Here is an 11,611-nt window from a genome sequence, read left to right as displayed (position 1 = left end):
ATGACGGAGCTTGTGTGGGTGTCGGGTCGACGCTCATCTCTGATGGCTGTGAGGAGTGTCGGGCTGAACTCCTTGTACCAATGTTCTTGAGAACCTTCCCTGTGTTCTTTACCTTCTTAAACATCCTGCAAACAAAAGTTGGCAAAAACACAACTAGTGGAAAAATGTGAGAGAAAATGTTATTGGTCAGCTGTCTGAAATGTCAGTAGTCCAGGGGTTAGTCGTTCAAGATAAGTTTCTATTTTGGCAGAACCTTCCCTAAACAACTTTTACTTCCGCTTGGACAGCGGGATCACTACTTACTAGGTGAAGCTCACTCTCTCACTCAAAGACTACCAACTTCTTTCCCACTCTTCTCTTTCTCTCTACTCTCTTCTCACTTCACTACAAGAGCTCCTTCTGGAAACTGATACTTGTGTGGTTTTCTAGAGTGCTTGTGTGAAGAAGATGGAGGTAGAAGGTGGCTATTTATAGGAGGAAGAGGGGGCAGGGCGGGCGCCCTTGGTAGGTGGGTGGGCGCCCACTTGCGATGCCCATCCTGGCTGCTCTTTCTCCACTCCCTTCTCTGCTTAATTCTCACGCAAGATAATGTTGTGTTGGTGGTGGTTGGACGGTGGAAAGATGTCTGGTGAGTGGAAACATATTGGTGGATGAAATTATGTGATGGGATGTATGTGAGGTGAAGTGTATGACATGTGGGACCCAAGGAGTGTGGGTCATGCTTCTAGAAGGTTACTATAATTAAATATAATGCAGGATAATCTATGAGAATTAAAACTTAAATGATAATGGGGAAATATTTTTGTGCCTCCACAATAATTAATAAATATGGGTTGTTACACACCATGAATATTACTTATATGGAGCTTTTGATTATTATAATAATGCTATGACTAATGCAAGAATTAATTATACAAGAATTTAAATATGAGAAAATTAATAATGCGGATAAATACCGGTTTACCTCCCGGTGAGGGTTTGGGATTTTTAGGTCCCCCAAGCTGGACCTCCAAATCTTTTAATCTTCTGAGTTACCTTCCTCCGGAGATGGTGTCTCCAGTGGTTCTTCATGAACTTCCTTCACTGTAGAGTCTTTCTCTAGTCTGGGTTTGAATGTGAAGTGTTCTTCTTTTCCATTTATGTTGAACTTGATTTCTCCTTTCCCGACATCAATGTGGGCATTGGCAGTGCTCAGAAATGGCCTTCCAAGGATGATGGACACTTTTGAGTCACAACTCATGTCCAGTACTATGAAGTCTACTAGAACCAGGAAATCTCTGATCTTGACTGGAATGTTCTCATCGATGCCCAGCGGGTGTCGAACCGATTGGTCCGCTAGTTGTAGGCACATTGATGTTGGTTCTAGGGTCGCATGCTCAAGCTTTTTGTAGACTGATGCTGGCATCACACTGACACTTGCTCCGAGATCACAAAGTGCATTGCTGAAGTGTTGGTTTCCGATCGAGCAATCAATAGTGGGACATCTGGGATCTTCCTTCTTCTTTGATGGCTTATTGAGGATGGCCGCACTACATTCTTCTGTCAGCTTGATAACCTCAGTGTGGTCTCTTCTTGTTAAGAATATCTCTGATGTACTTTGCATATGTAGGTACCTGTATGACATCGAGAAGAGGTATGTTGACATATAATTTCTGAATGACCTCTACAAACTTACCAAACTGCTCATCCGACTGCAGTCCTCTGTTTCTTCTGGGAAATGGCAAATAGTTGGTGTTGTAAAAATCTTTCTTCATTTCTCCAGTTCTTGGTGGTTCTAGCAGATCTTCTGCTTCAACTGGGCTTTCTTCTTCTATTACTGCTGGTTGCACTGGTGCTGATGTTCTTCGTTTCTCTTTTGGGTATGGGGGATCTCTGGTGGCTTTGCCTCCTCTAGTAGTTATGTTCTTTACCTGCTCAATGTTAGTAGCAACAGGCAGTGCAGCAGCTATCTTTATTAATTTAAGCTCTACCCTTTTATTAAGAGTGTTTTGCTCATCAAAGGCAGTTAGTAGAAAATCCATTTTATTGTGTATATCTTTTAGAGATGATTCATTTGTATCTAGCCTTTGTTTAACTTCATCATTAATTTTAGTTTGTTGAGCAATTATCTCTTTTAATGAAAGTTGCTTGAAAGTATTACCTGAATTCATACCTTTGCTATTGGGTTGACTCGAAGTTGGTTGATATTTGTATGCGTCTCAATGGCCCTTTGATCTTCTTGGAACTTGGCCCTCTGGTCAATCCAATGGAGCAAATTTTCCATCTTAGTTGATAATGCATTTACTTCTTCTAGTATTCCTTCAGTTTGATGACATTGTTGAGCTTTATCTTGGAACCAGCTTTGGTTTTCTGCTATCTTATCCAAAAGTATCTCTGCTTTTCCAGTTGTAAGCTCCAAGATTGATCCTTTAGCAGATGCATCTAGGCACTCACGAGCCTTCTGGGTTAGTCCATGGTAGAAGGTCTGCATAAGTAACCATGTGGCCATTCCATGGTGAGGACAATCTGAAATGTATCCTTGGAAACGCTCCCATGCTTCTGAAATGGTTTCTGTCTTCTGAAATGGTTTCTGTCTTCTGCTGTTGGAAACTGACAATATTTCCTCTTACGGCAGTTGTTTTGCATATTGGGAAAAACTTTGATAGAAAGGCATCTGACAAGTTCGTCCAGTTGTTGATGTTATCTTGATGAGTGTAGAACCACTTCCTCGCTTTCCCTTCTAGTGAGAATGGAAAAAGGCGAAGTAGTATGACGTCTTTGTCAACTCCATTGATGTGGATTGTGCTTCCAATCTCTAAAAAATTCTACAAGTGTGCACTAGCATCTTCATGTGCCTTTCCACTGAATTGTGTAGCTTGTACCAAATTGATGAGACTTTTCTTGAGCTCAAACTCGGGTACTCCTTCTTCTGCTGCAAGTCTTGGACCAGTTGGAATGTTCTCGAGGCTTGGAGCAGAGAATTCTTGCAAGGTCTTTTGTGCCATAGCTTCAACAATTGGTAGCCAGCTTCTTCTTTTCTTGATTGCTTTGGTTCTGATGATGAAGAGTTGAATGTACCCAAAGTCAATCCTAATATACCCTGTATAAAAATATAAACATAGAAAAACAACAGGGTGAACCTGCCAAAGCAGAGGTGCCTTGTTATGATTTCTCACTTGGTAGCTGTTTTTATGCAATTATTTCTCTATAGTCTAGTCTAATATTTTATATGAATAACCTTGACTGATTTTCTGGCTTTCCTTACCGTTCCTAAGTATTACCCTCTTGTTCCCCTTTATGACTTACTCATGAGACTCCCCGGCAACGGTGCTAGAAATGCTTGTTGACACTAGCTAACACCACTTAGATACTAGGTTGTCATCCCCAGCATGGTGCCAGAGTGTACAAAGGTATTTATAAATGTAAATGCTCTCTAGAAAATAATCTATTCTATCCACAAGCGCACAGATAAAACACCTCATTGTAGCATTTCACCAGGATAAGTATTCCAGGTATCGTTATTTATAATTTTGCTCAAGAAGACAAGGGAGATGAAATTAAATTAAGGGCAAAATCTATCAAGGCATAGACTAGAGATAAACTTGCAAGAACATGATTACTAATGAGAAATTCGTCACACAGTCACTTACTTTAGCAGGGGGTAAACCATAAAGATAATGATAATGAATTATAAGTTCAAGGGATAAAAAACACAGCGATTAGAAAATAGACTACTCCTTATATATGTAGGTGATGTCGGATTAGCTAGAGAATGGATTCTAAGTTATCTACTAACTACTAAGTCATAATCTACTCTAGTTATCTACAAGATCATAAATAGCATAAAAGACTCTTCATTCATGTATAAGGAACATTGATAAAGTAAATCAGAGCATCGCACGACTTACTCCACAATATCGGTTCTGCCTGTCCTATCAACGGAGGGTGGACTATATAAGAATCAACAAAGCTGTCACTATCGCGAACTACCACACAACCCGGCCAATAGGATACATTTGTAGATAAATAACATCTAAGCACCACGCTCACATGTGATCTATCACCTAACTCCCTCGCGTCAAGAGCTAAGCGCTTTGCAAACTTATACATAAACTCATTATCAATCATAACTATATCAAATATAGAACTAGAGCAAACTAAGAACATAATAATTAGAGACATAATGCAATTAGAACAAAGAATTAGAGAAAGATATGAATAATACCAATCTTTATTACTGTAGATCCGAATCCAGAGCGTAGTGCTCTACTTCTCTAATTGCTATCTAATCAAACCTCTAAACTTGAAGGATTAGGGAGTAGCTAATTCTAATTCTCTGTGGAAGAGAAGCTCTAAACCCTAACTTTGATGGCTACCTCTGATAATGATTTCTTCTCTTCTCCTCCCTCCTCCAGGGGTGGAGAGGCCTTGGTTTTATAGTCCCTTCAAGTAAATTTGGGCCGTCGGATCAAACCGACATTGATTGTATGGATTAGATTGATCCTTTAGGTCGGTGGAGATCTCCCACGAAACAGAGTCCTGATTGGACTCACAGAGGGGGCGGGCGCCCAGGGCAGGAGGGCGGGCGCCCTGCCTCTGGCCCCTTTCCGCCTCCGCTTCGGTCTCGTGGCTTCTGGAGTCTTCTAGATTGAAGAAAATTGCACAGCACGTAATTATCTCGTTGTAAACATGACATGTGGGCCTTCTCTCCATATTCTCTGATAACCCCCTGCAGAAATAGATAAACACCAAAGCTCATGGAATTCTGTCAGATAAAACCCTAATTCTAGATGTTTGTTTCATATTGGTCTTTTCCCATGTTTATTTGATTATTAATTTTAATACTTAAGGACCATCAACATTGGCTGATGTAACTTTCTTCAAACGAATAACTTCAACGCATTTGGTGAAATAATCAGTGGCAACCAAGATGAACTTATGCCCTTTGCTTGATGGTGGGTAGATCTGACCGATTAGATCAATGGCCCATCCCCGGAACGGCCAAGGTTTAATAATGGGATTCATAGCCGATGCGGGAGCCCTTTGAACATTGCCGAATTTCTGACATCCCTGACATCCCTTGAAATATTTAAAACAATCTTCAAGTATGGTTGGCCAATAATACTCGTTCCTCCTAATCATCCATTTCATCTTGAAAGCTGACTGATATGCTCCACACACCCCTTCATGTATCTCGCCCATCAAACCTTTAGCCTCATCATTGCCTAAGCATCTGAGCAGAATTTCATCTATTGTCCGGTAATAAAGCTCATCTTCGAGGAGCACATACTTTGTAGCTTGAAACCGAACACGCCTCTCAACCCTTTTAGACGGATCCTTTAAATAATCAATAATCTCTTTTCTCCAATCATAGGCACCGATTGCCGATAACGCGCTCAATATGGGTTGATATCCCGAGGCATGCTGAGCCAACCGATTAGCTTCTTCATTATGCAGTCGAGGAACATGCTCTAATCGGAAATCCTTGAATTCCTTTAATAGTTGTATACTCCTTTCGTAATAGGTTATCAAGATTTCACTTCAGCATTCATAACTCCCAGCTAACTGATTTATGACCAGCATAGAATCCCCGAAGATTTCAACAGCATCAGCACGAACCTCTTTCAACAATTCCAACCCCTTGATCAATGCTTGATACTTGGCTTGATTATTTGTTGACGTAGCAACAATCGGCAAAGAAAACTCATACTTCCTTCCCTGAGGGGAAATTAACACTATGCCGATTCCTGCCCCCCGATCACATGTGGATCCATCAAAGAAGAGCGTCCAAGGTACAATTTCCAAAGTCTCCACTGTACCGCAATGTTGTGTTACAAAATCAGCCATAATCTGCCCTTTAACCGCTTTAGCTGATTCGTAACGCAGATCGAATTCCGACAGTGCCAAAATCCACTTACCGATCCTGCCACTCATAATCGGCATAGATAGCATATATCGGACCACATCATCTTAGTGCACTCAGCCAATAGCAAATAGTGCCTCAACTTAGTGCATGAGAAATATAGGCATAAACATAATTTTTCAATAGCCGAATACCTGGTCTCAACATCAATCAATCTCCTGCTTAAATAGTAAATCACACGCTCCTTCCCTTCAAATTCTTGGATCAAAGCCGAGCCGATGACCATCCCATCGGTAGACAAATATAATCTGAAGGGCTTCCCTTGCTGAGGTGGAATTAAAACTGGAGGATTTATCAAATAACTCTTGATTTCATCCAGAGCCAACTGTTGCTCTTGTCCCCATATAAATTCTTGATCGGCTTTTAATTTAAGTAAAGGACTAAAAGCACGAATTTTACCAGATAAATTGGAAATAAGCCGCCTGATAAAATTTACTTTGCCGATCAGAGATTGGAGCTCAGTCTTGTTGGTGGGAGCAACTATCTTGTTAATAGCATCGATAGATCTTCTACTAATTTCAATTCCCCTTTGATGCACCATGAAACCAAGAAATTGTCCTGCTGATACGCCAAATGCACACTTGTTAGGGTTCATCTTCAAACCATGTTTCCTTGTACATTCTAACACCTTTCGCAGATCGGCAAGATGCTTTGTGAAATCTCCAGACTTAACTACCACATCATCAATATAAATTTCCACCAGCTTGGCGATGAACTCATGAAAGATAAAATTCATAGCCCTTTGATAGGTAGCACCAGCATTTTTCAAACCAAAGGTCATGACTATTCATTCAAACAACCCAACATGACCAGGACATCTAAATGCAGTCTTTGGAATATCTTCTTCAGCCATGAATATTTGATTATATCCTGCATTGCCATCCATAAAGCTTATGATCTGATGCCCAGCCGCAGCATCAACTAATAAATCAGCAACTAGCATTGGGTAACCATCCATCGGCGTGGCCTTATTAAGATTCCTAAAATCAATGCAAACTCGAAGCTTCCCATTTTTCTTGTAAACTGGAACAACATTGGAAATCCACTCGGCATACCGACATTGCCGAATAAATTTAGCTTCGATAAGTTTGGTTATTTCGGCCTTAATATCAGGAAGAATATTAGGATTACATCGGCGAGCTGGCTGTTGATGTGGCCGAAATCCAGATTTGAAGGGCAACCGATGTTCAACAATTGATCGGTCTAAACTAGGCATCTCAGTATAATCCCAAGCAAAGAAATCTTTATATTCCTTTAACAAATCAATTAATTGTTGCTTACACTCAGAATCTAGCTTAGCACTAATAAAAGTAGGTCTAGGTTTATCCCCACTACCTATATCCACCTCTACTAAATCATCAGCTGATGTAAACCCCTAGCCTAATTTTCCATCATCGGCGAACCTATCCATTAAAACTCCTCATCAGAACCGATTGCTTGGATTGGTGGAATTTCATAATCGGCAACTTTGAGGACATCCTTTTCCCAAATTTCTCCTAAGATACACCTAGTCCTTTCATAAGTGTCCGCCTCTGCCGATGCAATGACATAAGAAGAATCTCCTGAAACAATCTCGATCTTGTCACCTACCCACTGAACCAAGCATTGGTGCATTGTTGATGGGATGCAACAATTGGCATGGATCCAATCTCTCCCTAGCAGCAGACTATAAGCACCCTTTCCACTGATCACAAAGAAAGTTGTCGGCAAGGTTTTGCTGCCGATGGTCAACTCAACACATATTGCCCCTTTAACCGGAGACACATTTCCTTCAAAGTCTTTTAGCATCATATCGGTCTTGGTCAAATCTTGATCCCCTTTCCCAAGCTTCCGATAGACTGCATATGGCATAATATTGATAGCAGCCCCACCGTCAACAAGTATTTTGGTCATCGGCTGCCCATCAACTCTTCCTTTGTCAAATAGGGCTTTAAGATGTTGCCTTTCATTATCGGCAGGCTTTTCAAAGATCGCTGTCATTGGATCCAGAGCCAGCTGAGCTATCTGGTCGGAAAAATCCAGCTCCTCATCATCACTGGATGGCGCAATGAACTCCATCGGCAACATAAATACCATGTTAACATCTGCCGACGGCCCTTTCCCTTTGGGATCCGGTTGCTGCTGATCCCAAGGTTTGCCAGAGTTTTCTCCCTTACTCAAGTTTTCTTGCCTTTCATGTTGCAACCTTCTTTTCTGTGTCCTAGTCAACCCTTCTGGACACCATGGAGGAAGTTGTGGTTGCCTTGCTGGAGGACGACGATTTTCCCTTGATTCCACACGATAGGTATTAGCATCCCTGCAAAATATGAACTCATCGGGAACTCGAGCATTTGCCATCTCTTCAAGCTCCTCTTGATTCCTAGGAAAGTATTCAACACGATCACCAAGCCTATCATGCACGCTGAGCCTGCCCCCCAGCCGATCATGCACTAAAGCTCTCCCCCTAATCAGCCCATCAAATCTGCGGTTATTGTCCTGATACTGCCGATTCGATCTGTCATACCGATCATAACCATTGCATTCAGGGCAGTCTCTGACAGTAGGAAGCTTAATATTTTGCTCCCAACAATGGATAAAGAACGGACAATTCCAATGATCCCTATGCTGATTCTACTCCTATCGGCGTCTTTCTTCTTCTCGACGATAGTCTTCTTGGTGGCGCCGATACCGATCCTCACGTTGCTGCCAAGTCTCCCAAGGCCTTCTATGAGTTATCACAATACCAGATCGGGTAGGCCTTCCTGAGTTAGTTTCTTCCTGGATCAAACCTTTTCCTTTGGCATCGGCAGCAGTAATCTGATGTGGAGGATCCACTGATGCACTTCTTTCAGCCGCTTTCGACGTCAAAATCTTGGTTTTCCCCTTAGCATCCAACATATTTGTTGGAAAAGGATGTTGATCGATCTTCATCGGCTTCTGCGTTTTAGAATTATCAAACTTGATCCTCCCAGATTCTATAGACGATTGTAGTTGTTGCCTGAAAACCTTACACTCATTTGTGGTGTGAGACGTTGCATTGTGCCACTTGCAATATTTCATCTTCTTTAATTCTTCAGCCGATGGAATCACATGATTGGGTGACAACTTGATTTGCCCTTCTTGAAGTAGAAAGTCAAATATTCTATCGGCATTAGTGATGTCAAATGCAAACTTCTCTGGCTCTTTATGCCCAAAAGGGCAAGACATCGGCTTCTTATTTTTCACCCACTCTGCCAAGCCGATATGATGCGTCACGTTGTCCCGATCTTCACGACGTAGGATGAACACCGATAACTAGCTGAAGAACAGCCGGATAACTTGCTGCAAGCAGCGATAACTAGTGCAACCTGGCAAATAAAATTCGAAGCCAACCACCGTCTTTAACCGGCAACCTGAATCGAGGATTCGCCCAACCACACTCTCAAGGAACCAACCAACACAGCCTACAATTAATCAAGGAATACCTTGAAGGGAGTAGGAGCACCAATTGGGAGCGGATGAAGCCGCCGCCTATGTAATCCCGCGAGGAAATCATAAGAGCAAAGGGGGTAGAGATCACTCTCTGGATTTGTTAGCACACAGCTGAACAAAGGGGTTCTGTATTTCAATTATCAAAGTCTTAGATTACAATGAGTCTTAGGGGGTATTTATACTAGCAACAGTCCTACTAGATAGGTATGAAAACGAAATAGAGTTTCTGAGGGAAGGCAATGTGAAAGGTCCCCTCGAAATGGATTCCTGAAATGGCTTCGCGTGACTGTTGGCCTCCAGAGCAGTTTCTAATAAACTGACCATAACTTTTTATTGGGAAGTCCAAATGATGAACCGTTTCTTGGGTGTGAAATTAGGCTCCAATTGCTTTCCATCAATGTATGCCATGCACCACGAAACGCTTTAGATTGGTACAGTTTTACTTGGCAAGTTGTACCAATATTCTGTCACGACAGACTATTGACCTTCTGAGCAGTCTGTACTAATTCTGGTCTGCAGGCAATATGGAGCATCCAAACTGGTCGCCACTAGATTCATTGGAAAGTAGACTCATCAAGCTTTCCAACAAGTGCTCATGGACCTTCATAGCTTTTGTGAGTAAAAAGTTATGAAGATTCTTTGCACTAGTCCGTTTTTGACTTCCACTGGTACGTTTTTGACTTCTTCTGAAACCCGCACTGGTCCGTTCTTCATGGTCCGATTCTTCCTTCTCTTCTTCTATATACCTGAGTACAATCAAGGTACAACACTTAGGTAGTATATAATTCTCATTAATATTAAAATGAATCTCACAAAGTAGCGCGTGGACCTCTTGTTGTAGCTTCTTTGCACGACTACGTGTAATCGGTCCATCGATGACTTGAGCTGGTGTCGGTGTAGGTGAAACTTGAGTGGGTGTAGCTTGACTTGGAGCTTGTGACATCTTGCTTGCTGGCATGTTCATATCATCCTCCCCCCCCCCTTGAAAAGGAGTCATCCTCGACTCTAAAGTGTCTTCACTTGTGAATGGTGAGAGATCAGCAACATTGAAGGAGTTGCTCACACCATAACTTGCAGGAAGATCAATCTTGTATGCATTGTCATTGATCTTCTCAAGAACACGAAATGGACCATCTCCTCGTGGCAGCAATTTTGATTTGCGCTGCTGAGGAAAACGATCCTTGCGCAAGTGTATCCACACCAAGTCCCCGGGTTCAAATAACACCTTCTTCCTATGTTTGTTCATACTTGCAGCCTTGCGTCCTGCCTTGAGTTCAATTGCTTCCTTGGTCTTCTCGTGTACCTTCTTGATGTATTCAGCACACTTGGAGGCTTCCATATTGGTTTTTTCCTGTAATGGAAGGGGCAACAAATCTATCGGAGCAATAGGTTTGAACCCATATACAATTTCAAAAGGACACATATTAGTGGTAGAGTGTACTTCCCTGTTATATGCAAACTCCACATGTGGCAAGCATTCCTCCCAAACCTTCAGGTTCTTTTTCACCATTGTTCGCAGCAACATTGACAATGTGTGATTCACTTTCTTATATTTTACAATGTATGAAAATGTTTTGATGAACTCAACCCATTTGTCATGACGACGGTTCAGTTTTGCGTGTCCTTTCAAGTATTTCAAAGCTTCATGATCATAGTGAATAACAAATTCTTTTGGCCATAAGTAGTGCTGCCATGTTTCAAGCACACGTACCAAAGCATATAATTCTTTATCATACACAAAATAATTCAGTTGAGCACCTCCTAGTTTTTCACTAAAATATGCTACAGGATTTCCTTGTTGCATTAAAACTCCTCCTATCCTAATTCCACTAGCATCACATTCTATTTCAAAAGTTTTAGTGAAATCAGGAAGAACAAGTACAGGTGCTTCAGTCAAACGTTTCTTTAATTCTTGAAATGCATTTTGTTGTGATTTTTCCCATTTAAAGTCAACACCTTTCTTTGTCAATTCATTCAAAGGAGCAGCGATGGTACTGAAATCTCTCACAAACCTCCTATAAAAACCAGCAAGGCCATGAAAACTTCTTACTTGACTTACATTCGTTGGAGTTGGTCAATCCTTGATGGCTTTTACCTTGCTTTCATCCACTTCTATGCCCTTTCCTGAAACAACAAAGCCAAGAAACACAACATGGTCTGTGCAAAAACTGCACTTCTCAAGATTAGCAAATAATTTCTCCTTTCTAAGCTCTTCCAAGACTTGCCGAATATGATTCACATGTTCCTCAAAAGACTTGC

This window comes from Sorghum bicolor, chromosome 6, assembly GCF_000003195.3.
Source record: "Sorghum bicolor cultivar BTx623 chromosome 6, Sorghum_bicolor_NCBIv3, whole genome shotgun sequence".
In the NCBI taxonomy this organism is placed as follows: domain Eukaryota; kingdom Viridiplantae; phylum Streptophyta; class Magnoliopsida; order Poales; family Poaceae; genus Sorghum; species Sorghum bicolor.
Note: the sequence above shows the minus strand (reverse complement) of the source record.